This window comes from Protopterus annectens, chromosome 4.part0 (assembly GCF_019279795.1).
Source record: "Protopterus annectens isolate FY-2018-M chromosome 4.part0, PAN1.0, whole genome shotgun sequence".
In the NCBI taxonomy this organism is placed as follows: domain Eukaryota; kingdom Metazoa; phylum Chordata; order Ceratodontiformes; family Protopteridae; genus Protopterus; species Protopterus annectens.
In genome coordinates, this window is record NC_056733.1 from 1209192781 (window position 1) to 1209215338 (window position 22558).

Genomic DNA, 22558 nt, shown 5'->3' on the forward strand with positions numbered 1-22558 from the left:
TTTCCTGGATGAGAACCCTTTTGTGATGAGGTGTGCCACATAGAAGGATTTCCTGACTATTGTGGTGATGTGATTGCCAAAGGAAAGACTACTGTCCACCTGGGTCCCAAGGTCTCTTATCACACATTCGGCATTAAGTAGACTGCTGTTAATGTTGTAGTTGATAGGTACAGAGTTTTTACCAAAGGGGATGACAATGCACTTTTTGGCATTGAGCTTGAGGCCATGCCTCAGACACCAGGCATCTGTCTCAGTGAGCCCCTTCTGTAGGATTCCATATTATTTGGGGACTCGACTATGGCTCCTAGTTTGCAGTCACCTGTGAACTTCATTAGCCAGAGACCTTCTGTGTTAGCCTGTACTTCAGAAAAGTAGATACCAAACAGAAGATGTCCCAGGACTGAACCCTGTTGTACTCCACTTGTTACTGGTTTGAAGTCAAATTTGTAGTCTGCAACTTTTACAGTGTGGGTTCTGTCAGTGAGCCAGTTGGCAACCCATCTTGTGATGTATGGATTTATACCTAGTTTAGTGAGTTTAGCTATAATTCCAGAATGAGAGATGATGTCGAAAGCCTTGGTGAGGTCAAGATAGGCTGTGTGAACCACCTTACCCTTGTCTACGGCTTTGGTGACTGCCTCAAAGAAGTCGATCAGGTTCAGGAGGCATGATCTGCCTCCTTTCACAAACCCGAACTGGGTGGGGTCCAGAGTTTGGAGGTTACCATTGTCTTTGTTTATGAGTTCCATGATGATATGTTACATGGCCTTGCAGACCAGGCTCCTCAGGCTAATAGGGCAAAAGTTCCCAGGATCAGTGGTGACTCCCCCTTTGTGGAGTGGGATAACTGTTGCTATGTGCCATTCAGTGGGCACAAAGGCTGATGTGAAACTATGATTGAACATGGTGCTTAGGTCGAGAGCCAGTTTGTTCTGAAGTTCGATTAAAACACAGCCTGGGATGTTGTCTGGTCCCATGGATGCTGTGTTTTTGGTTTTACAGAGTGCAGCTTTTATCTGAATAGATGTAATTACAGGGACTCTGCATTCTTCCTGTATAGATATGGGCCCTTTAGGGGTTGAGAGGGGGGTAAAGTTAGCACTGAACCTATCTGCCAGGGTGTTGGCAATATCAGTTGGTTCTATAATCTTCATGCCGTTGTGCTGTAACTCAGAGCAGATCTGGGTGTTGCCATTGAGATTTGTGACATAGTTGTAGAATGCTTTGTAGTTGTCTTTAGAATGAGTGGCGATTTTGTTTTCATAGCTAGCTTTGGAGGATCTTATAAGGGATCTCAGCTTCTTACTGAGGTTGACCAGGAAGCTCCTCCACTCATGAGATTTTACTCTATTTTGCAACAGTTTCTTCCCTCTGTTGTAGAGTTTGTTTATGGCAGGGTACCACCAGACTGGCTTCCTTTTTTTGGAGGATAGCATCTTGGTTCTGTTGGGATAGCACAATCCATGCACTCATCTAAGTGCTTATAGAGTGCATTTGTGTAGGATTCAGCGGTCGTAACTGAATTATCCATCTACATACGTGTCATGAGGTACGCCACTTCTGTCTTAAGAAGCATGAAGTTGGCTTTGGAGACATTTTTTACAGTGGTTTCCTTAATGGTGGGTGGGGGCAGGATGTGGATATCAAGGGTGATTAGCTTATGGTTGGATCGGACCAACGAGGAGTTGACTTCAGGTGTGGAACACCGGTCACTCATGTTGGTTATGATTAGGTCTAGGATATTGTTGCCCCTGGTGGGGGTGTGGATAAGTTGATCCAGGGCATTGGAATTTATGAATTCCAGAAAGCGTTGAGCAAAGGAGTTGGTACATGAGTAGTTTTCCCAGTTAATGGTGGGGTAGTGGAAATCACCCATTATTAGGGTGTTTGGTCAAACCCTAATATTTTCCAGTATATCAAAAAAAGAGGAGTTGAAATCCTGGGGCATGGTGGGTGATCTGTAGCAAGCTACAATTTGGATTGCAGTTTTTCCCAGAGTTAGTTGCACTTGGATAACCTCGGATGCATTATGCTGAGCAACTAGCCTGGAGGTGTGGATATCCTTAATGAATATGGACACACCTCCATCTTTGGTGTTCTGGTCCAAGTTAGATGGCCGAAAAGTGTGGTATGAGTTATAGCCTGGTAATGCAGGGGTGCTTTCTAGAGCCTTGAACCAGGTCTCAGTCACTGCACAGATATTGATGTTCTCTGTTTTAAGGAGTGCCTAGAGTGAGTGCAGTTTGAGATTTAGACTTCTAGCATTGAGTAGCATTACCCTCTGTTTTTGCTTGCCTGTTCCTGTCACGGTGGTGAATTTGTCATTTGAACCTTGCCTAAAATAGCCACTATAGGGACAGCAAGACCCTTAGCCAGTATCCAGAATCCCAGCGGTGACAGTTGCAGGCCATCTCTGGCAAAGCATTGTGGTCTGTCGACCATGTTGTGCCAGGCAGACAGATACTGGATCCCCTTAGAATGACACCAGAAGCTTAGCCAATTGTTGAAGTCAATCATTTTGTCCTTGTACTGCGGTATCATTCTGGGCAATGGCAGGATGCTACTCAGGGCTAGGGACATCTCAGGTCATTCACACCATGTACAATGACAGAGTCATATTTGTACTTGTTGTGGAGGGACTTGAGTGCGTTGGTTATGTGGTGGATCCTGGCACCTGACAGGCAGCTGACAGTAACCTTTCCTTCTTTAGGCTGGTGAGTGGGACATCAGTGTGCCTGACTATAAAGTCACCTATGACTAGTGTGTTGGGTATGTTGTTTTGCCTTATGGGCTGTAGTTTATTGGTACACTGAGTCTGTAGGCTATGTGTCATTTGGGTTGTGTTGGGGGGTGGAGATTGCTTGCATTTCTGCTTTGGAGGTCTCTGTTGCTTGAGCAGATTATTATTGAGAGCCTCTGCGAATGTGTTTGTGTTTCTATGTGTGGATTTCGATGGTGTAGGTTTAGTGGGACTATGTGATGAGTGTCGTGTGGTGCAAGTGTTTATCTTCTCCTCTTGACTGTCAAGTTCAGTCTTGGTTGGAGAGAGCTTTACCTCCAGTTTGGCTAGATAAGTGCATCTCTCACAGGTTGTGGTGTTGGGTGGTAGGAGGAGAGGGTTGTCTGTGTACATGAGGCAATTGCTACATTGCCCCAAGATGCCCAGATTCATCAGATAGACAGTAGAGAACACTGGAAGCTGACCCTTGGACATGCCTGGATAAAAAACGACTTTCCTCTAGACAAGTGAGGAAAGTGAGTATAAGAGCTGTTTTTCTCTAAGCAAGTGAGGAAAGTTAACTACAAAAACTGTTTTCCTCTAGGTAAAGAGGAAGATTGAGTGCTGTAGTAATTTGTATCTTATTTAGTGCTAACAACAAGTTCTGAACAAGTGCTGAGCACGAATAAGCAAATTCAAGTGCTAAAGCTAAGAATCTGTACCTGGATCTTGTGGTAGATAGGCTACCTAGTGCTTACCACTCCCAATGATAAGCTACAATACTTCCCTCCAACACAGAAAGGCTTGTTGGGCTCAGAAGCTTACAAACAGTCCTGGATACAGCATATCTGTATCTGGACTAGACTAGTTACATGAAAGGTGGGAAACAAGTGCAAACATGGGCTTTTAAACCGTAAAGTTGAAAGAGATGGAAAAACTGCCCAAAATGCCAATAAACTACAATTTCTGGGCCAGAAACCACTCTTGTGGTAGATAGGCTACCTAGTGCTTACCACTCCCACTGATAAGCTAGAAGGCTTCCCTCCATCACAGAAAAGCTTGGGGGGCTCAGAAGCTTACAAACAGTCCTGGGTATAGCAAATCTGTATCTGAATAGACCAGTTACAGGAAAGTTGGGAAACAAGCGCAAATGTGGGCTTTGAAATCAGTAAGTTGAAAGAGATGGAAAAACTGCCAAACGGCCAATGAACTACAATTTCTGGGCCAGAAACCACTCTTGTGTTAGATAGGCTACTTAGTGCTTACCGTATACATTAATTAGTATAAAAATGTGAATTAAATAGTTAGTATAAAACTGTGAATTAAATAGTTCCAATGTATATTTGATGGTAGTAAGCTGGTCATCCAACTGTTTTAAGGTTTATTTTCTTATTTATTTATTTGTTTATTTATTTATTCTTATTTGTTTATCCTTTGGTAACTGAGAAAGTCTAACTATGCCAATGGTCTAGTTTCAGTGAAGGCTCAGGGAGAAAAGCTCCGCAACAGATTCAAAAACATTTAAACATTAGTTAATGAGTATTTACATACTAGGGAAGAAAAACTTTTCAACTGATTAAATATTTTACAATGCAATGGAGAGAAAGGCTCCACAAATATACATAAAAGCATTTTAAAATAGCTGATAAGTAATTATATAGAAGGGGAAAAATCACCACAACAGACAAAATGCAACACACTGAAATACATTTACAGAATACTGCTATGATAAATTGATACGAAGAATACAATATACATTGCAAGTAGCAAGATACTTTGCAAAAGTGGATAGTGTGTGTCAAGTAAAATAATATATAGTTATTCAAAATATTGACTATATTTCTAATTATATATGGAGGTGAGAAAAAACAGAGTATTCCTGCTGCCAAAACAGACGACAGGAATAGAATGAGATGAGGAAGAGTGATGAGCAGGTGGGAAAATTAAGGACATGGAGAGAGAGTTTATTATTAGTTAGATGGCAATGCGATATGGCAGGACACTAGTGAGGAAATAAATAATAGTAAGTGCCAGTCGAAGAGGGAGAAGAGCATACATCAGAAGTACGGTATCATTAAAGTGACAGCTTCTTTTTATGTTAGGCCATTACTGCACGCTAAGATATGGAGGTGCTAGTGAATTTCCAGTGAGGAGGGTATAGTTATACTAAGTATGTGGTCATGCATTCATTCTGAGGGCTGTGCAGGTACAGGTGTCATATATATATATATATATATATATATATATATATATATATATATATATATATATATATATATATATCAGATTGGTCTTGAAATTGGAAAGGTTTAAGGAATAAGGGCCTAGATTTCCAGGAGTCAGCTACACAGATGGAACACAGAGAGGTTCCTGCTGACAGGTGTGGTTTGTAGGTACTGAGGAGCACTCTGTCTTGAAATTAAAGTGGCCCCTAGCAGGGGTGTATGTATGCATTAAGTCTGTTAGGGCTTTGCTTTGTTCTGGTTTGTTTATTAGTTTGTGGACTAGGAGGAGTTGTATGTAAACGAGTTGTTTGGGTAATTCAAGCCAATCATGCTGTTTTAGGAGTAAGTAGTGATGGGTTCTGTTTAATGAGTTAGTGACACATTTTGTATTTTATTGTAGTACTGGTTTACTTTATTTTGAGTAGACCCTTGAAGGTTTAGCAGTACTGGGGAGCCATGTAGTAAAGCAGAAAGTAGGAGTGTAGAGGCCAGGAGTTTACAGAATGAATCAGTTAAGCAGTTTTTTGTTCTACATAGTATCCTAAATTTGCTTGTTTTTTTTTTTGCTAACTTGTTGCACACGTAAGTCAAATTTCAAGTTATTATGAAATGGCATGCCTAGTAGCTCGATATGGGGGATGACTTCTGTAGGGGTGTTACCAGATGTTATTGAGAAATTTTATTTGAGGTGTGTTACAGCTTTTGGGAGGAATAACAGCAACTTTTTTTTTTTTTGATTGAGTTAAAGCTGGGCTTTTTTGAGCCAGCTTTCAAATGATGAAAATGACTCTTGGATGATGTTTTGTAGAATAAATTGGTTACTGGCAAATCAGATTAATATGGTGTCATCAGTATTTTTTATGAGGGATGCTTGATATCTTGCAGAATGTAGTTTGTTGGTAAATATGTTCAAAAACAATGGCCCCAGCATGGAACCTTGGGGTACACCTGTTTTTATGGGTAGGAAGGATGAGTAGGATTTAATCCATTTAACAGACTGCAGTCTATTGTTAAGGTAGATGGAGAACAAGTTCGTGCAAGTGAAGAGAGTTGTTTTAGAAGTAGGGTATGGAAAACATTATCAAAGGCCTTGGACAGATCCAGAAACTCAACAGAAACCAGTTGGCCTTTGTCTCTGGCTAGGTTAATATTGCTGGTGAAGTTTTGGAGAGCAGTGATAGTTCTATGCCTCATCTGAAACCATGTTTGGTGGTGGGTAAGGAGGTTGTTGGTTTATAAAGGAGTCATTAATTGATTATGAATGCGTTTTTAAATGATTTATGAAAGGGGGAGGGAATGGCAATGGGTTTTAAGCTAGATATATCATTGGAGTTACCTCCCTTGTGAAGTTGGATGATGTGAGATTTTTTTCCATAATGTACTGCAATGCTTAACCTGCAGGAACAGCTTATTCCAATGATGGGGAAGCACTGCGTAATGAATTTCTCTCTCCATTGCATTCTACTTATCCACTGGTGAAACTTTAAGTCTCTGGTTCTGCTGTTTGTTAACTATCAGACCTGCAGAAATATAGAAGATCATGGATTTCAGCATCTCCAGTGGTGTGGTGCATTAATCACAGCTCACATCTCAAGAGTGTGTAAGATACTGAGTAAAGGGATATAGCTTCTAGCCTCTCTAGATAGTTCAGGGTATTTAAACTTGAAATCATCTTAGTTTGCACCCTTTGGCGCTTCTCCAATTGTTTAGCATATCAACTGAGGTACATCCTGAATTGGGCATTATACTCTATAACTGATTTAATCATTGCTGAATATAAGGGAATGATGGCATCCTTTGATCTGGATGATATATCCTTGGCTATTAATTGTGTATAAGGATTTTAAGACTAAAGTTGCCAAATGATAATTGAAGGAGAGGAAACTGTCAACCTAGGTATCAAAGTCCTTGGCCACAGTTTCATTTAGTACTGGAGTATTGGCTATACTGCATGTTAAGGGTAGGAGTTTTCAAAATGAAATATACTACACTATTGCAATAACTTCTACTATGTTAAGAGTAGGAGCTTTCCAAATGAAAAAATACTACACCATTACATGTTCAGTACACCAGGCATAACTCTCACCCTCTTAGAGCAAAAAATCTAGACAAACCCTAAAATGATGGGGGGACAAATAGGGACAGAGTTTAAATACTGCTCTTACAAACTTAGGAAGTTGATAGAATAATAGGTTTTACATTAGCATGAATTTTCTGAAGGCCGTGGAGTCTTAAACTCAAATGTATGTCATTATTTAATGACTTCAATCCTCAGCTATTTGCCAGAAAAGTACAGATTTTAGGAGGAACGCACCAAAAATATGAGGCAAAAATCTGGACATTCTGCGAAAATCTGTATAGTTAAGAGGTATGACACCAGGTAAGTTCTTTCTAAAGAGTACTGGTGTCATAGGGGTCTTGTTATACACCCCCTATTTTGCAGTCATCTGCAACCTTAATTAACTAGAGGTCCTGGCTCTTAGTTTGGAGATCAGAGGAGTAAACTCTGAAAAAGAGGTGGTCTGAGAATAGAGCCCTGGTGGACTTTGTTGGTTATGTCATACTTGCACCTGCCACACAAATTATGTTGGTTCTGTCTTTTAACCAGTTTGTTATCTATCTCACTATATAGGGATCAGTATTTACAGCATTTAGTTTACTAACAATGCTTGCATGGGAAATAGTGTCAAACACGTTGGTCAGGTCAAGGTACACTGTATAAACAGCATGGCTACTGTCAACAGCCTGTGTGACTCAAAGAAGATAACTAAATTTAATAAGCAGGATGTGCTTTTGATGAAATTGAACTGTTGAGTCCTAACCTAATGATATTTTTGTTACTTGACTGGATTGCAGATGAAGTTTACAAGGCAAATGGGTCTAATTATAAGGGTCCATAGATGGGTTTAATTATCAGGGTCCATAGTACAGCCGCACTTCTGGAGGAGCATCACCTGCTGTGTGTCATAATTTAGAAACAAATCCTGTGGCTAAGCTTAGGTTAAATAATTTGAGGGCATAGTTGGAAAGGGCATGTTTGCGCTATTTATCAAGCACACAGGTATATTATCAAATCTTATGGAAGAAGTATCTTTTGTCTTTAATAGCTCTTTCAGAATATATTTCTTGGCGATAATAGAGACTATAAGGGATTCTAAGATATATGCAGTTTTGATAGATGTTTTGATGGTGAAATTTGCACTATACTTGTTTGCTAGTATATTGGGAATGTCTTTTTGGGTCAGATTTGCTGATCCCTTTTAGGTTAAGTTCTGAGCATTTTGGTTACTGTTGTTTAGTCTTCTAACACAGCTAAATAAAACTTGTAGTTATCTCTAGCTACAGAAGCTAAACTAAGTTCATGGGATTCATTATTAGTTCTAACAGTATTTTTCTCTGTAGCCAGGTAATGTTTTATAGTAACTTTGTTATGAATCTGCTATATAATTTAAGGGATTTTTTTTTTTTTTACTTGTAAAGTTTATTTATGTTTCTGGAACAGCATTGTGGTTTGTGCTTGGGTGGACATGGCCGTGCAGCAGTTAGCATTGCCGCCTCACAGCAAGAGGCTCTCTGGTTCAATTCTCGGCTGGGCTGCTTTCTGTGTGGAGTCTGCATGTCCTCCCTGTGGTTGCGTGGGTTTCCTCCGGGTGCTCCGGTTTCCTCCCACATCCCAAAGACATGCAATAGGTGGATTGGACACTCTAAATTGGCCCTACATGAGAGTGTGTGTGTGTGTGTGTGTGTGTGTGTGTGTGTGTGTGTGTGTGTGTGTATGTGTGTGTGCCTTCTGTGGAAGGTTGGGCGCCACGCTGGCAACTCGACACTGTAAAACACCACTGCCAATCATGAGTGAACAGATGATCTGCTGTGGTGACCCCTGACCAGGAAAAAGCAGAAAGAAGAAGAAGATTGTGGTTTGTGCTTGAATTTTCTTGTATAGTTCACTCTGATTGAGACTGTTAATTCTATGCATTTGCCTAAATGGAAATAAAACTCCTTTGTTAAGCTGATTGTTATGTCAGTGTCCACGCCAGTGCTATCATAGGTGAATTTTGAGATTTCACCATACAATTGTATGGGGTTTGCCTCTGAAGTCCCTTTATTCAGAGTTGTTGGTTGCAGGAGCCTTGGACATTTTGAAGGCAAATGTTACATGTTTGTGGTCTAGCGTAACTGGGAAAGAAGAAACCAGTGCATGCAGGAGCTAGATTCTTGAGAATCAGATCTAGAATATTATGTCTTCTGGTGAGTTTATGAAATCCCAGTTCCTAGAGCTTTTTTGTTAATTAAGTCCAAGAACTTCAGGGTATGCTCTACATTGGTGATATAGGCAGGGCTGATTCTAGCATTTTGGGGGCCCCCAGCAAATTCAATTTGGGGGCCCTACTCAGGAGAATATAAAGTGTGACCACATTGCCGTTGCACCCCCGTCCCTGTCAAACCCATCCAGCACTATTTAACGATCACTATAGTGTTACTAAATTCAGATCATTAAGAACTGGTGTGCCAAGGTACATACACTGACCAGCATTTAATACTAATGCTACATTAGTAGTAGTGACAAACCCCTGTACCAGAGCAAGGTAGCCACTCAGAGGTGCACACATACTGACTGCATACTCTTCAACTGCCCAGATTTTCAGAGAATGTCCAGATTTGACTCATTTTTTGGTGTGTTCCTCAAAATTTTTAGTTTTCTGGATTATTTTGTGGCAAGCCAGTGAGGGCTGAATTCACTAAATAATTACACTCATTTGAGTTGCAGATTTCATATCCTTCAGAAAATGCATAATAACATGTCTTTTATTCTAGCAACTTTTTAAGTTTCTAAGAGCAATATTTAAAATTTGTCCCAGTTTTTGAGGCTGTTCCCTCATTATCTTTGGCTTTGTCCAGATTTTTTTGTGCCAAGAGATTGAGAGCTATTACTGTCTTATGACTGTCTGACATTTAGTAGTAATATTGTTATATTACAACAATCCTCTGTACTGTATCAAGGTATCCAGTCCACAGAAGTACACAAAGACACTCACACTGACTCTCACACACAGCACAGACACACAAGACAAACACAGTAATACAGCGAGGCTGAACAGAGACACCCACACAGACTCCCTCACATAGGACTGAGGCACACGAGACAGACAGCTACACAGACTCTTGCACACAGAACAGGCACCCACACATGATAATGTTCAGTGTTGCTGTAGTGCTGTCTTTGACACCCACACAGGCTCCCCCACACAGGACAGACACCCACACAAGATAAAGACAGCATTACAGCAAGACTAAACAGACAAGACAGAGAGCTACACAGACTCTTACACGCAGGACAGACACACACATGATTAAGACAGCACTACAGCAAGACTGAACACCCACACAGACTCCCATACACAGGACATAGACACAAGACCAGCACACAACTACAGCAAGAATGAACAGAGATCCACATAAGACAAAAGCACACTACAGCAGGACAGAACTGAGACACCACACACATGTTATATTGATTTCCTTTTTAAGCACCAATAAGTGAAAAATGTCTTCATAAATCAGACATATACATGTCAGCATTATAGAAAGTGATGAGCTGGAAGCTAAACTAAACAGAAACAAGACTATAATCCTTTATTAGTTAAAACCAGTCATCTTCCAAGCATATGACTGAAAATATTCCCAAATCCCGATTTCTGAGGTTCTGGTGATTTTTCTTCTACTAGCCAATCTTTAGGGCAAGAACCAAGTGTTGTTTGATTTTGTGGGACAGAGGTACAAAGCCCTAACTTCAACTCACATCACCTGAGACTAATTAGCATCTTGGGCACTGGAGCAGATGGTCAGGGGAAGATGGGAATGAGCGGCATTTGCTGACACTCCCATCTGAGAAGAGGGGGATGGTAGACCCTTTCAGACCAACATGCTGTCATGGAGGAGGAGGAGGCTTGTATTTTACTAGTGACTACAGGATTGAGGAAAGTCTTCTTGGTGATTTTAAGCCAATGAAAGTAGCCCTTAATGGTTATATGTTGCAGTATGCAGAAAGAGGGGAGGTACAGGATACCACTGCAATGATGTAGGTGCACACAACAGACACTAGAGACCTGGTTAAGGCCAAACCAAAAATATCTTTGCTGTGATACCAGCAAAGACATGGACATCTGGTGTCTATATGATGTCTCTTTCCCCCTAAGTCTGGTCTTAACCCAAAGAGAAAACTGTAGTACAGGAAAGAAATGAGCTAGTATGATTGGGGGATGTTTGATACTCTGCAAGCATGGCAGGAAAAATGCATTTAGGAAAAAAGATCTACGTGATATGAAAATACGTTTCATGAAAAGGGTCTGGCAGGCATGGTAGGAAAAGAGATAAACAAAAGTCTGAGTGATATGAAAATATATTTATTGAAAGGGCCAGTTCCAAGACAATGAATTTGATCAAAAATGTAATAATGTATTACTTTTAGAATGGACAACAGTACTGGAAAGGAAGGCTGCAGAACATAATGATTAATCAGACAAAGTCAGGGTTCATCACTACTTTTACTTTAAATGTTTGTGTACCAAAGGAGTGTATAAATAAATATATTAATATATTAAATTATATGAAGTACTCAAAAGGCTATAGGTTGGAACATTATGTTTGCGATTAGGAATGCAAAAGCTGCATGTGATAATTTAGTCAGCCATCATTATATAAGAGAAAGGAAATTTATGCCACTCATTAAGGGGAGATACACATGTGGGCATTGCCAAGTATGTTCAAGTGTCCCCTCTCTACTGATTTCTTTAACTTCAGACCCTGTGCCATACTCTCACCTTTGTCTAAGATCCTTGAGAAATACATCCACTTTCAACTACTTACCAGTTTTTCAAACAACCTCCTCCTCTCCCCATCTCATCATGGATTTCTCCCATACCACCGACAGCGCTGATAATGTTCTATCTTTTCTTAATGCCATTTACAGGCAAAGAAAAAAAAACAATTACATGGTATCATCAGTCTTCCTTAAATTATCAAAACTTTCAGTCTCTCACTCCAAACTACCGCTGACTAACAGTCATTTGTCTGTCTCCCACAGCCCTGGAATAGTTTAATATCTACTCCACTCACTAACAGGTCCCAAAGTGTATAATGGCAACAATCCAAATCCACCTTCTTGCCATACCAGCTAAAGTCCCTCAAAGCTGCAGATGCAAAAAAAATAAATTAATTAATAACTAACTAATTCATTAATTACATATCAAAGTGCTTTAAAAAGGAGAGATGCATTAAGAGCTTTCGCTTCTTCATTTCATGAACAGACTGAATATGTACTGACTTAGTAGTGTTTATGTCCTTGTCCAGGTGTTACAATATAGAACAACTCAAAATAGGCAGCTAAATGTGTGCATAATGTAAAGGTACCCTATGGAAGAGAAAATAGGTTGTGGGTTCATGTTTGCTGAAACAGCTAGTGATGTGTTTAAGCCAGCTGAGGAACAAAACTATCTAGAAAGCTGTGTGCTTTGCAAGGACCAATCAGGTCCTGTTTCATTACTTCACTGTCAGGAAAAGAAAACACAACTTACTTCCATGGGTGCTGCAGCCATTCAGGTCCCTTGCTTCATTGAAGTGGACCTGATTGAGTGCAGCTTACAGACCAATCAAAAAAAGAGAAAAAAAGAAAAAAATGTTGCGATCTCGTGGTGATGACAGCTAGCTGTGCAGGCATCCAAGAGGTGTGGAGGAACAAACTGAGGAGATGGAGGAATCTGCAGCTGCTGCAAGGGGGCCCTCGCTAGCAGGGAAATAATTGCGGGCTACGTGCGGCCGCACGTTTTGTGGGTGCCTAACGCTGGCTATGGGTATAGGTGGTCCATTTAATTGTGGGATAGCTAAATTCTCCCAAAATAATGGAGGCCTTGTTAATAGGAAGCATTTTCAAATATTTTCAGGAATGTATTAGGATCATCTGAGGGCAAAGACATTGTCATGAATCAGGCTATAAGTTAGTAATTTGTCTTATTTATGGTAATCTGGAGTTCTGTTTGTGGGGCTGTGGGAGTTCTGTGATGTCTGTTTGTGGGGCTATGGGAGGTCTGTGAGTTCTGTTTGTGGGGTTATGGGTATCTGTCTGAAGGTAATGTGATTGTTGATAAATATGGAGACACCACCACAGTAACCATCAGGTCTGAAGGCATGGCAGGTATAAAATCCAACTATGAAGGGACTGCTTTTTCTAAACCAAGTCTAAATAATTACACACATGTCGATATGTTCCAAATGCAAAAGAGCCTCAAGATCAGGCAATTTATTTTCAAAACTTCTGGCATTGAGAAGAGCTACTTTAATGTGGTCTAAATTGGAGTCTGATAAATTGTTACACTGGAATGTCCGTTAACTGGACTCTGCCTAAGCTCAATTTTCTTTTGGAAAATAATACAGATAACTAGGCAAACAGTCAGATCAAATCAGGTGTCTATATTTAGTTTATGTTGTAGCTCTGTGCAGGAATACCACATTTAAACCAATTGCCAAACACTAAAAAAAAAAAAAAAGAAAAAAGAAAATATCACTAAACTCTCAAAACACAACAGCCAGTAGCAATTACAGTTGCAAACTGCCTACAAGCAATCGAAACTGTTAAAATAGCATGGCTGCCTTCTCTCTCAATAGAGAAAACAAGATTTATATCTAAATGCTAGACAAATTAAAGAACAATGCACTGCAGCTATCAACCAGAAGTTGTCAAAATAAGAGCTTAAAATACTGTATAACACTTAACCCAACACCCAGTTGTGGAGGTGCAGCGTCATCCAATGTTTACAATATCCAACCTATAGGGTATAAATGAGGACAATGATAAACAAAATATTTAAACTGACAAAAACAAATAGTTAGGACTGATAAAATAACTTACACTCACAACTAAAGGAACTTGAATCAGATTAAGAACTGTTAAAAATTAACTTAAAACTGATAAACTGCATAGTAAACCATGATAAGTACTAAGTACTTGCCCAGTTGTCAAAAGGCATGGAAACCAACTGCAGATGAATTGGAAGGCTGGAAACCAGCAACAGAGGAGATCTAACCTACTTGATGTAACTGTTATGCATTCCTCTGTTAAACTTCAAGGTATGTATGCAGGCCTTTCTTTGAAAACTTCTCAACATTTTGCAGTAATTATTAAGGCATTAACAAAAACTTAGAAAATGAACAACTCTGGATGACTATAAGAGTCTAAATTAAATTATCAATGAATGGTGTAATATACAGCACAGGCCCAGAGATTCAGAAACATCTGTTGCATCACAGTAGGCATTGCGAGTGATGAGTTGCCATGAAAAGAGTATATGTAATTCCTAAATGCACTGACTATGAGATGGGGAGGCCATGCAACATAGCTGCTCACATTGTATGCTTATGATGATATAATTAGATCATGAGTTTTTCCATGTATGCAAACAAAGCAAAACAAATTGGCAGAGTGATGTAAAACAAAGTCAGCAATGTAAAGTGCCACTATCAGAGAGTTTGAGAGCAGTGAAATCCCAGTGTTAATGTAGTGGGGCAACAGTTACCGCGGTAGTGGTGCTGCGGTAGCATTGTCACCTCACAGCAAGACGTTGTTGCGTTCGATTCTCAGCTAGAATGTCTTCTGTGTGGAGACATGCGTGAATGGGCGTGCCTTCGTTGAAGGTTGTGCGTCAGGGCTGGTAACTCGGCACGTAAAAATCCACTACCAAACATTAGTGGACCGGAGTTCCGCTATGGCGACCCCTAACCGGGATAAGCCGAAAGACACAACAAATGTAGTGGAGCAACAGAACTATGTTAAGGGTAGTCACAACTTTGAAAAATGTGTATACTCAACAGACTATTACTGCTGTTATTAGTCATGGTGGTATGCATTGTAAGTCGTGGAGGTACAGCGTCATCCAACGTTTACAATATCCAACCTCTTAACATTTCATGACCTTCATAGTATCAACAGTGTAGAATGGCACCTTTCGGACAGGGACACCATGCAGGAGCTGGTAGACATGTGTTGCCATAGAGTAACTCTCCTAGTGGATACTAAGGCATGTGTGGTTTTATGAACTAGCTGCAAGGACCTTTTTCCAACCACCTGGGGACACAGTGAGGGGAGTCCCAAGCATATGCTTTTAGTGTATGAGTTCCTTGATACAATGCTACAGCATGTGCAGGAGCATATGCAGTTTCTTCCAACCACAGAGGACAACACCATGTAGGATTTCTATAATAAAGCCCATTACCTTGAGGGCCATTCACTGCATGCTAATTGAAGTAAAGGTCCCATTTGGTGAGATGGGAAGGAGGAATGTAAACCTTAAAGTTATCACTTCAGTAACTGCCAGGTGGTCTGTACTGCACTGGATAATGTCTACAATGTATCTGCAGGTCACCCAGGCAGCTACCATGATTCCTACATATGGCACATGTTACTTGTACCAACAGTTTCTGATGGGTTGACTTTCCCCAAAAGCATCTTACTGGCAATGCCAGATATGCCCTGGAGTTCAGGTGATGAAAAATATCAGAAAACAACAGACAGTTATAGACACTGAGTACAACTATGCCTTATCAAAAACCAAGGTCATTGTGAAGCATGTGTTTGGGTTGCTAAAGGCATGCTTTAACTGCCTGGTTATATCTGGTGGTACCCTGCAGTATGACTCCAGCACAGGTACTGAGACATTCTGAGTATGTACAACGTTACTCAGCATCATATCGAGACAGCAGATGCAGCAGGGAAGCTGTTTGTAGGAGGAAGAAATCATGGAGGACCAAACTCCAGGAGATGATCATGCTAGGCAGAGGTAGGCACAGTACACTGTGGCACAGCCAAAGAGGCAGCAGCTGGCACATAGCTTTGAACCATAGTAAAGTATACATACTATAGTAAACATGATATGTGCAAGCCCACAAAGCCTTCTCTCTCTTCTAGGTATCACACAGGCTACTTAAAGACAAATTCTTCCTCATGTATAGAGCCTCAACAGAACCTGTTCTGTCAGGCCTATTGTACATTCACGTCCAGTGGTATCAAAATGCCTATTCAAGAACTTCAATCTCTGTTGCAAGATTAACAGCATATACTGGAGGGATGGATATGTATTGCAAAGAAAACCACATTTATAGAAGCAGTTTCCCCTGAGGTGAAGCAAAGCACTTCTCTTACTCTATTCCAACTTACTTTGGACAAATGGATAAGTAACTGCAAATTCACCCCTGGGTTAGCACCAATGGCCATTATGGATAAAGGAAACGTGAGTACCTAACATATACTTGTGTGGCCCTTCTTTGTAGATTCATACTTGCTCAGTCTGTGTGACCTGTCTCTGGAAAATCGTATTGCAAACTGTAAGGGCTACTAATCACTATGGGAATGCAGGCCTAGGCTTATTAAGATCCACGCCTATGAACCCATGAAGCTATTATCCATACTTAAAATATCCAGGTGTTATACTCAGCAGTAGCTCATTATTTATCAGCTACTCTCTTTCACCAATGAATGTGCAACTGAATGTGCTAAAAAACAAAAGAAAGAATATAAGGTGAAGGATCGGATTTACAATCGTATTTAGATATGTTACCAATTCATGTAACACCAAATGAAATTGCAGAAGGAGTCATTACTTGGCACACTGCGGGTGCTGCAAAGAGCACTTTTGGCTAACATCAAAGAGTGAAACAATACTAATTTCGTGAACTTTAATCATACTTTAAATTAGCAATGGGGTCCATTCCCATCATGATATTAAAAACCCAAAAGACTTGGAGAAATTAAAATGACAGAGATGCCACCATCTTCCCCTAGATGTTCCTATCCTAAGCTAAAGGATGTGAGTGGCACACTGGTGGAGTCAGTCAAGATGTCTTTAGTCATGGTCACCAAATTTACTACGCCCCCTTCTCTAGCTGTTCAACCACCATCTTCTTTTTAATCCCGCAGACTAATCCCCTCTATCCTTTGAGCTAATCTACTTTTCTGGTCATAGAAAATGAAAAACTGGCTGCAGCTTTATGTAGGTTTGTCACCCATCATTTCAAACTTTCATGTCCTACTGCCATGGCCCTAAGGAATCATAGATCTTCCCTAGTTTCTCAGGCTGGTGCTTCCTGTTCTCTGGAATTATCACCACATTTTACAGTATTAGATGCATTGCCTCAGGGGTCTGTTGTTTCAGTCCTAGCCATTCAAAGACCAGTCTTTCCAATACCCATTGTCTAGACTCCACTGTTTTCATATGTGGAGTTAATCTCCTCAGCACAGTCATTCCTTGTACCAGTTTACTCAATGTTGGATTTCCCAGCAACAGTTCATTTGTTGATTGTATTCCCTATGTGTGTTTATTCATTGTAGGCATTTTCTGTCAATGGCCACTCAGTATTAGCATACTCAACCCTTCTTCTTCTTCTGTCATCAGTGGCTCAGGCACTGGGTTTTCCACCATAATTTCCTCTAACACCAATCACCTCTATTCAGGTGCAACACATTGCTATTGTAGTGCATTTCAAACAACTGCAGACACCACACTATTCAACAGGATCTATATGCAACATATTTCAGTCCAAAATATGTGCCTGGTCAGCATGCCCCCTCACAGATCTCTTGCTAACCCCGTCATCCTGAGGCTCTTCATCACTCCTCATAGACCAAGGGGACCGGTAAAATCATTTAAGTCAAAGCCACCACTGAACTTAGCCAGAAAATACATATGCAAATGAAAGTAATTCCTATTGGAAAATGGTCCTCCAACTGATTATCTAGATGATAAAGAGGGGGCCAATCCCCCTTTCCCTCATATGACCACAATTTTGGGGAATTCTTTCAAAACATGTTTTTTCCAAAGGAGTTTTAAAGAACCTGATGCTCTAGCCCATATTTTTCTTTCACGTTTCCTCCATTAGTGGGCATCTTCCAGGATGATACAAGAAATACTTGGGGAAACCCTGAAACAATAGTAGCTGTAAACAAAAAAAGTGGGCTGTATTTTGTATCCATGAGGGAGTGCTCAGTTTGTTGAGAGAATCCCAATTCTGTTGTCACTGTGCCAGTGGAAAAAAAACATGGCCAGGCTTAGGTGAACTGGCACCTTAGGTAAAGAGCTGCATGGCACACCCTCACTGTCCACTACCACCCCCTGCACATCACCCAGTGCCCCCCACATTCTGGCCAATATACACCATCCAAATTACTTTTTTCTTCTTTTTTTCACAGCTTATCATACTCTTCAGGGTTTTTTTTCCCTACATTCAATCATTCATTAATTCAACATATCCTAGGTAGGCAAGACTGCACTCTGATAACTGTGAGGAACATAACTACATTAAGTTTGGGTACTGGGGGACACTGGGCCATATAAGCCATGGTCTGTCCTAGATACTCTGAGGTACATTTCTGAGTTTTCTTAAAAAATGGTTTTATCCAGTTGTTGTTGTTGTTGTGTCTTTCGGCTTTTCCCGGTTAGGGGTCACCACAGCGAAACTCCAGTCCGCTAATGATTGGCATTAGATTTTTACGAGCCGAGTTGCCGGCCCTGATGCACAACCTTCAACGAAGGTACTCCCATTCACGCATGTCTCCATACATAAGACGCTCTAGCTGAGAATCGAATGGGACAACGTCTTACTGTGAGGCGACAACGCTACCACAGCACCACCACCGCTGATGACCTGAAAAAAAAACATCCGGATTATGGAAAGAAAGTCAGTCCAACTCTTCAATTTTGCTTTTACCTGCATCCTTTCAGCAAACCATAACAGATCAGGACTACGTTGAACTAAATGTTGAGGAAATAACTGAATTAAGACTGAGCTCTGGGCAGGGGCAGCTAGGCTACTGGAAGCTGTGGAGGTTCTAGATGCTAGAGATACATTTTACACCTTTTTCCACCCTTTTGATTAAGTGATGACCTAAACAAAAATCTTGATTAAGAAAAGAACTTCAGTGTTTTTCTTGAACTTTCCTTTTCCTGCATTCTTTCAACAGGTCCTAAGTGAATAAGACTACACATGGAGGATATAACTGCATTAAGCTATTGGTCTGGGCTCTGCAAGGCCACTAGAAGCCATGAATTGCATTTTAGAAATTTTTTGCAACATTTTGCTCCAATGATAACCTGAAGAAAAATCATAAGGAAAGAAACTCAGTCTTAATTTTACAAAAAAAAAATATTAAGCTGTATCCAAGGCTTAGTGTTCAAAACTGAGAAAACAGCAGTTCAGAATAAACTGAAAAAAACAATTGTTTGTGAGGATATATCAATCATATCTAAGAATAGTACCCCCCCCCCCCGCAAAAAAAAAAAAAAACAGTCACCTTTTGTGTATCCCTTTTGGTGTTAGACTGGAATGACAGTGAAGGTACAGATGACCGCAGTCATATATATTTCAAGTTGCTATTGACATACATATAGACAACAAGCCTCTTTAGCAGTACTTCCAAAAGACAGTCACAACCTGTGTACCTCTCTGTCAGATTGGGGCAAAACTGAAAAAAACAAATAACACATAACACATTTGTCTTGCTGCTGTCAGATATACAATTGGCATGTCTCCTTACACTCCAACAAAAGACAGCCACCTGTATATGCATCTCATGTTTATCAGCAAAGTGAAAACAATTACCACAGCAATGCTTCCAACTTGTTTTTGCCAGTCAACACGTTGTTCCTATACAAGCTGTAGTGAACCTCTGCTCATGCCTCAGAAGTTTGTGAGGACATTTAAATAAAGAATTACCACACTGTCCACAACCCAGCACAAGCTATAGTGACCTGTGCATACCTCTGATGTTTGGGAGGAGGCATTGCCTCAAGTACTCCCCACCCACCCACCAAACACACCAGAACAGAAATTGCAATGACCTACAGTGCACACCTCAGAGAAGGACTAGTTTTAGATTACGTGGTGTACAGGACAGAGGCCACTACTAAGCCTCTATCAAAATCCAGTTATACAGTCTTGGAATGTGAGGACCACCATGACCCAGAAGGTCTGAAACACTTGATGTTCTATGGAATATTTTATCCCTTATTTTTTGAAAGGTGATTTAAACTGAGGAAATCACAAGGTCAGTTGCTTTCATCCAGATAAGCCACACCCCACAAGGTAGTTATATTCACTTCTGTAAAGTTCATGTAATGTAGTTCACCTTTCCTCCATATAAACAGTTGCCATACATTAATCTATTTGAAGTTGCTGCCTGTATTTTACATTAGTCATGTAAACCAGAATAACCTGCAACAGCTGGCAGCTTATCCTTTTCCTCTTCAGAGAGCCCTAAAAATTATAGGTACTTTGTCTGTGCATATCTCAGATGTTCAGTTAAGTAGTGTCTCTTACATCACACAAATGCACGCTGTTCTTTAAAACCTGATAGTGACTATTTTAACTGAGTAAACAACAACAGGTCCATTAATTTTAAGATTCGACTCCAATCCCCAAGCAGAAGTTGACATCATTTTGTGTACATTTTACATGCGCGAGGGAGGTATGTGTGCGATTAAGTGGACTGAGGGTTAGGGCGGGTTACGTGAGTTAGGGTTAGGGCATGGGTGAGGTGAGTGTGTGATAGTGACAGACCTTAGGGTTAGGGTTTGGGTTAAGGTAAGTGGATCATTAGTGGTGTTTGTACAGTTTAGTGTAGGGGTAGCTGCAAGATTCTGGGTGTATATGTGTGGATTGCTGTTTGTTTGTTGTGCTTGTGTTGTGGGTATGTGTTTTGGAATAGAAAATTTTTTCCCTAGGAAAAAAATTGCTGTTCTGAATGTTCGATGTTGTCAGCGTTCGCTGAATAGGGTTCGATGTTAGAACATTCGAAATAATGAACTTTCGATGTTCTAATATAGACCCCCAAATGCACACACATCCTGAATAGACAGACAGTGACAGTTTAAACTGAGAAACTAACAAGAGGGTAAGATACCTTCTACAGGCAGCTTGGCATGCAAACTAGTCTTGCAAAGTGAGATAGAGTCTGTTTAAAATGAGGAAATAAAGACAGGGTCATTTTCTTTATACAGACAGCTTGGTGAAACTTACTTTAAGAACGTACAAGGTGCATTATAGAATATACTATTCAAAATGGGAAAACAGGAAGGTAAGTTACTGTATGCAGACAGAGGAAACATACTTTAAACACCCCACCGGGAGAGCCATATCAAACTCCACCCCTGCTTTCTAGTCAGTCATGTCATCCTTTAGTAAATAGATAGCATAACATCCATGGGGAGGTCTGCCTCCACCCTCTGCCACAGGACCTCAAGGTTCTTAAAAAGTATGTAAATAACTATAGAATTTTATACACATGGTGTGGGGTTGCAGGGGGGTGGCAGCTACCATTGCTGTATATCTGTAGTTGTCTCTCACTGTTAGATTTTCAAAGTCACACCTATGTGTGGTGAAAATGGCATTGGGTGTTTTAAGTAAGTTTTGTCGACAGCTCCCACCCAACCTAGCAGTCATTGTTATTTTTGTGTGCACTTTAGATGTTTGTGATAAAAAAATGACAGCCATGAATTGCGTATCAGCTCTATTCTACTAAACAGTAACTGCACCTTGAAGTGCTCCAAGAGACTTTGTGCAAATTACATTAATCCTGCAAATACTACAAAGCTAGATAGTGACTGTTTAAACAGTGAAAAACAAAAAGAGAGTCAGTTACTTTCTATAGACAGTGGCCACCCCAACCCAGCAGTTTTAGCTAAAAATGACAGCTGTGTATTGTATTTCAGCTTTATTCCATGGAAACAGTAGACACACATTAAAGTATTCCAAGTTGTTTCACATAACTCACAGTAATCCTACAAATTCACATTAGTTCTGTAAAGCTAGATAGTGACTTTTTAAACTGAAAAATCAACAGGAAGATCAGCTACTTTTTGCAGACAGCTTCTACCCCAACATATCAGTAACAGCTAAAAATGGCAACCATGGATTGTGTTTAAGTTTTGTTCCTTGGAAAAAGTAGTCACATGCTAAAGCATTCCAAGTTCCTTCCAACAAATCACAGTAATCCTGCAAAGTCAGAATAATGAGCAAAAAACAGATGTTAGTCATATCCTCCCACCCACACACAATCACACACAGGTCAGCATTATTCTGTTATTCAAATTAATTTAGTTGGCAAAACAATTGGCTTTGAATCAAAAAAAATTTCTGAGGAAAATAAAGCACATAATTCCTATGCCTTGCATTTCTGACTGACTGTGATCCTCAGTAGTTTACCTAGAAATAATAATAATAATAATGGAAATACCTCTTAACCTCTGAGCAGAGGAAATATAGACAAGGTCAAAAATAATGGAAGGACAAAGGGCCCAAATCAGGGACAGATTTTAAATATAGTTTTTATAAGCTTAGAAAGTTGCTAGAATAACAAACTTTGCATCAGGATGCATATTCTGAAGAATATGAAATTTAAAACTTAAATCTTTGTCTTCATTTAGTGATGTCCAGCCTCAATAATCTGTCAGAAAACCACAGATTTTATGTGACCAAAAGTATGAGGCAAAAATCCAGACAGCTGATAGGCATGCTGAGACCAGGGACAGGGCAAGCAAAATTGGGCTTGTTCGGTAAAATCATAAACAGCTAA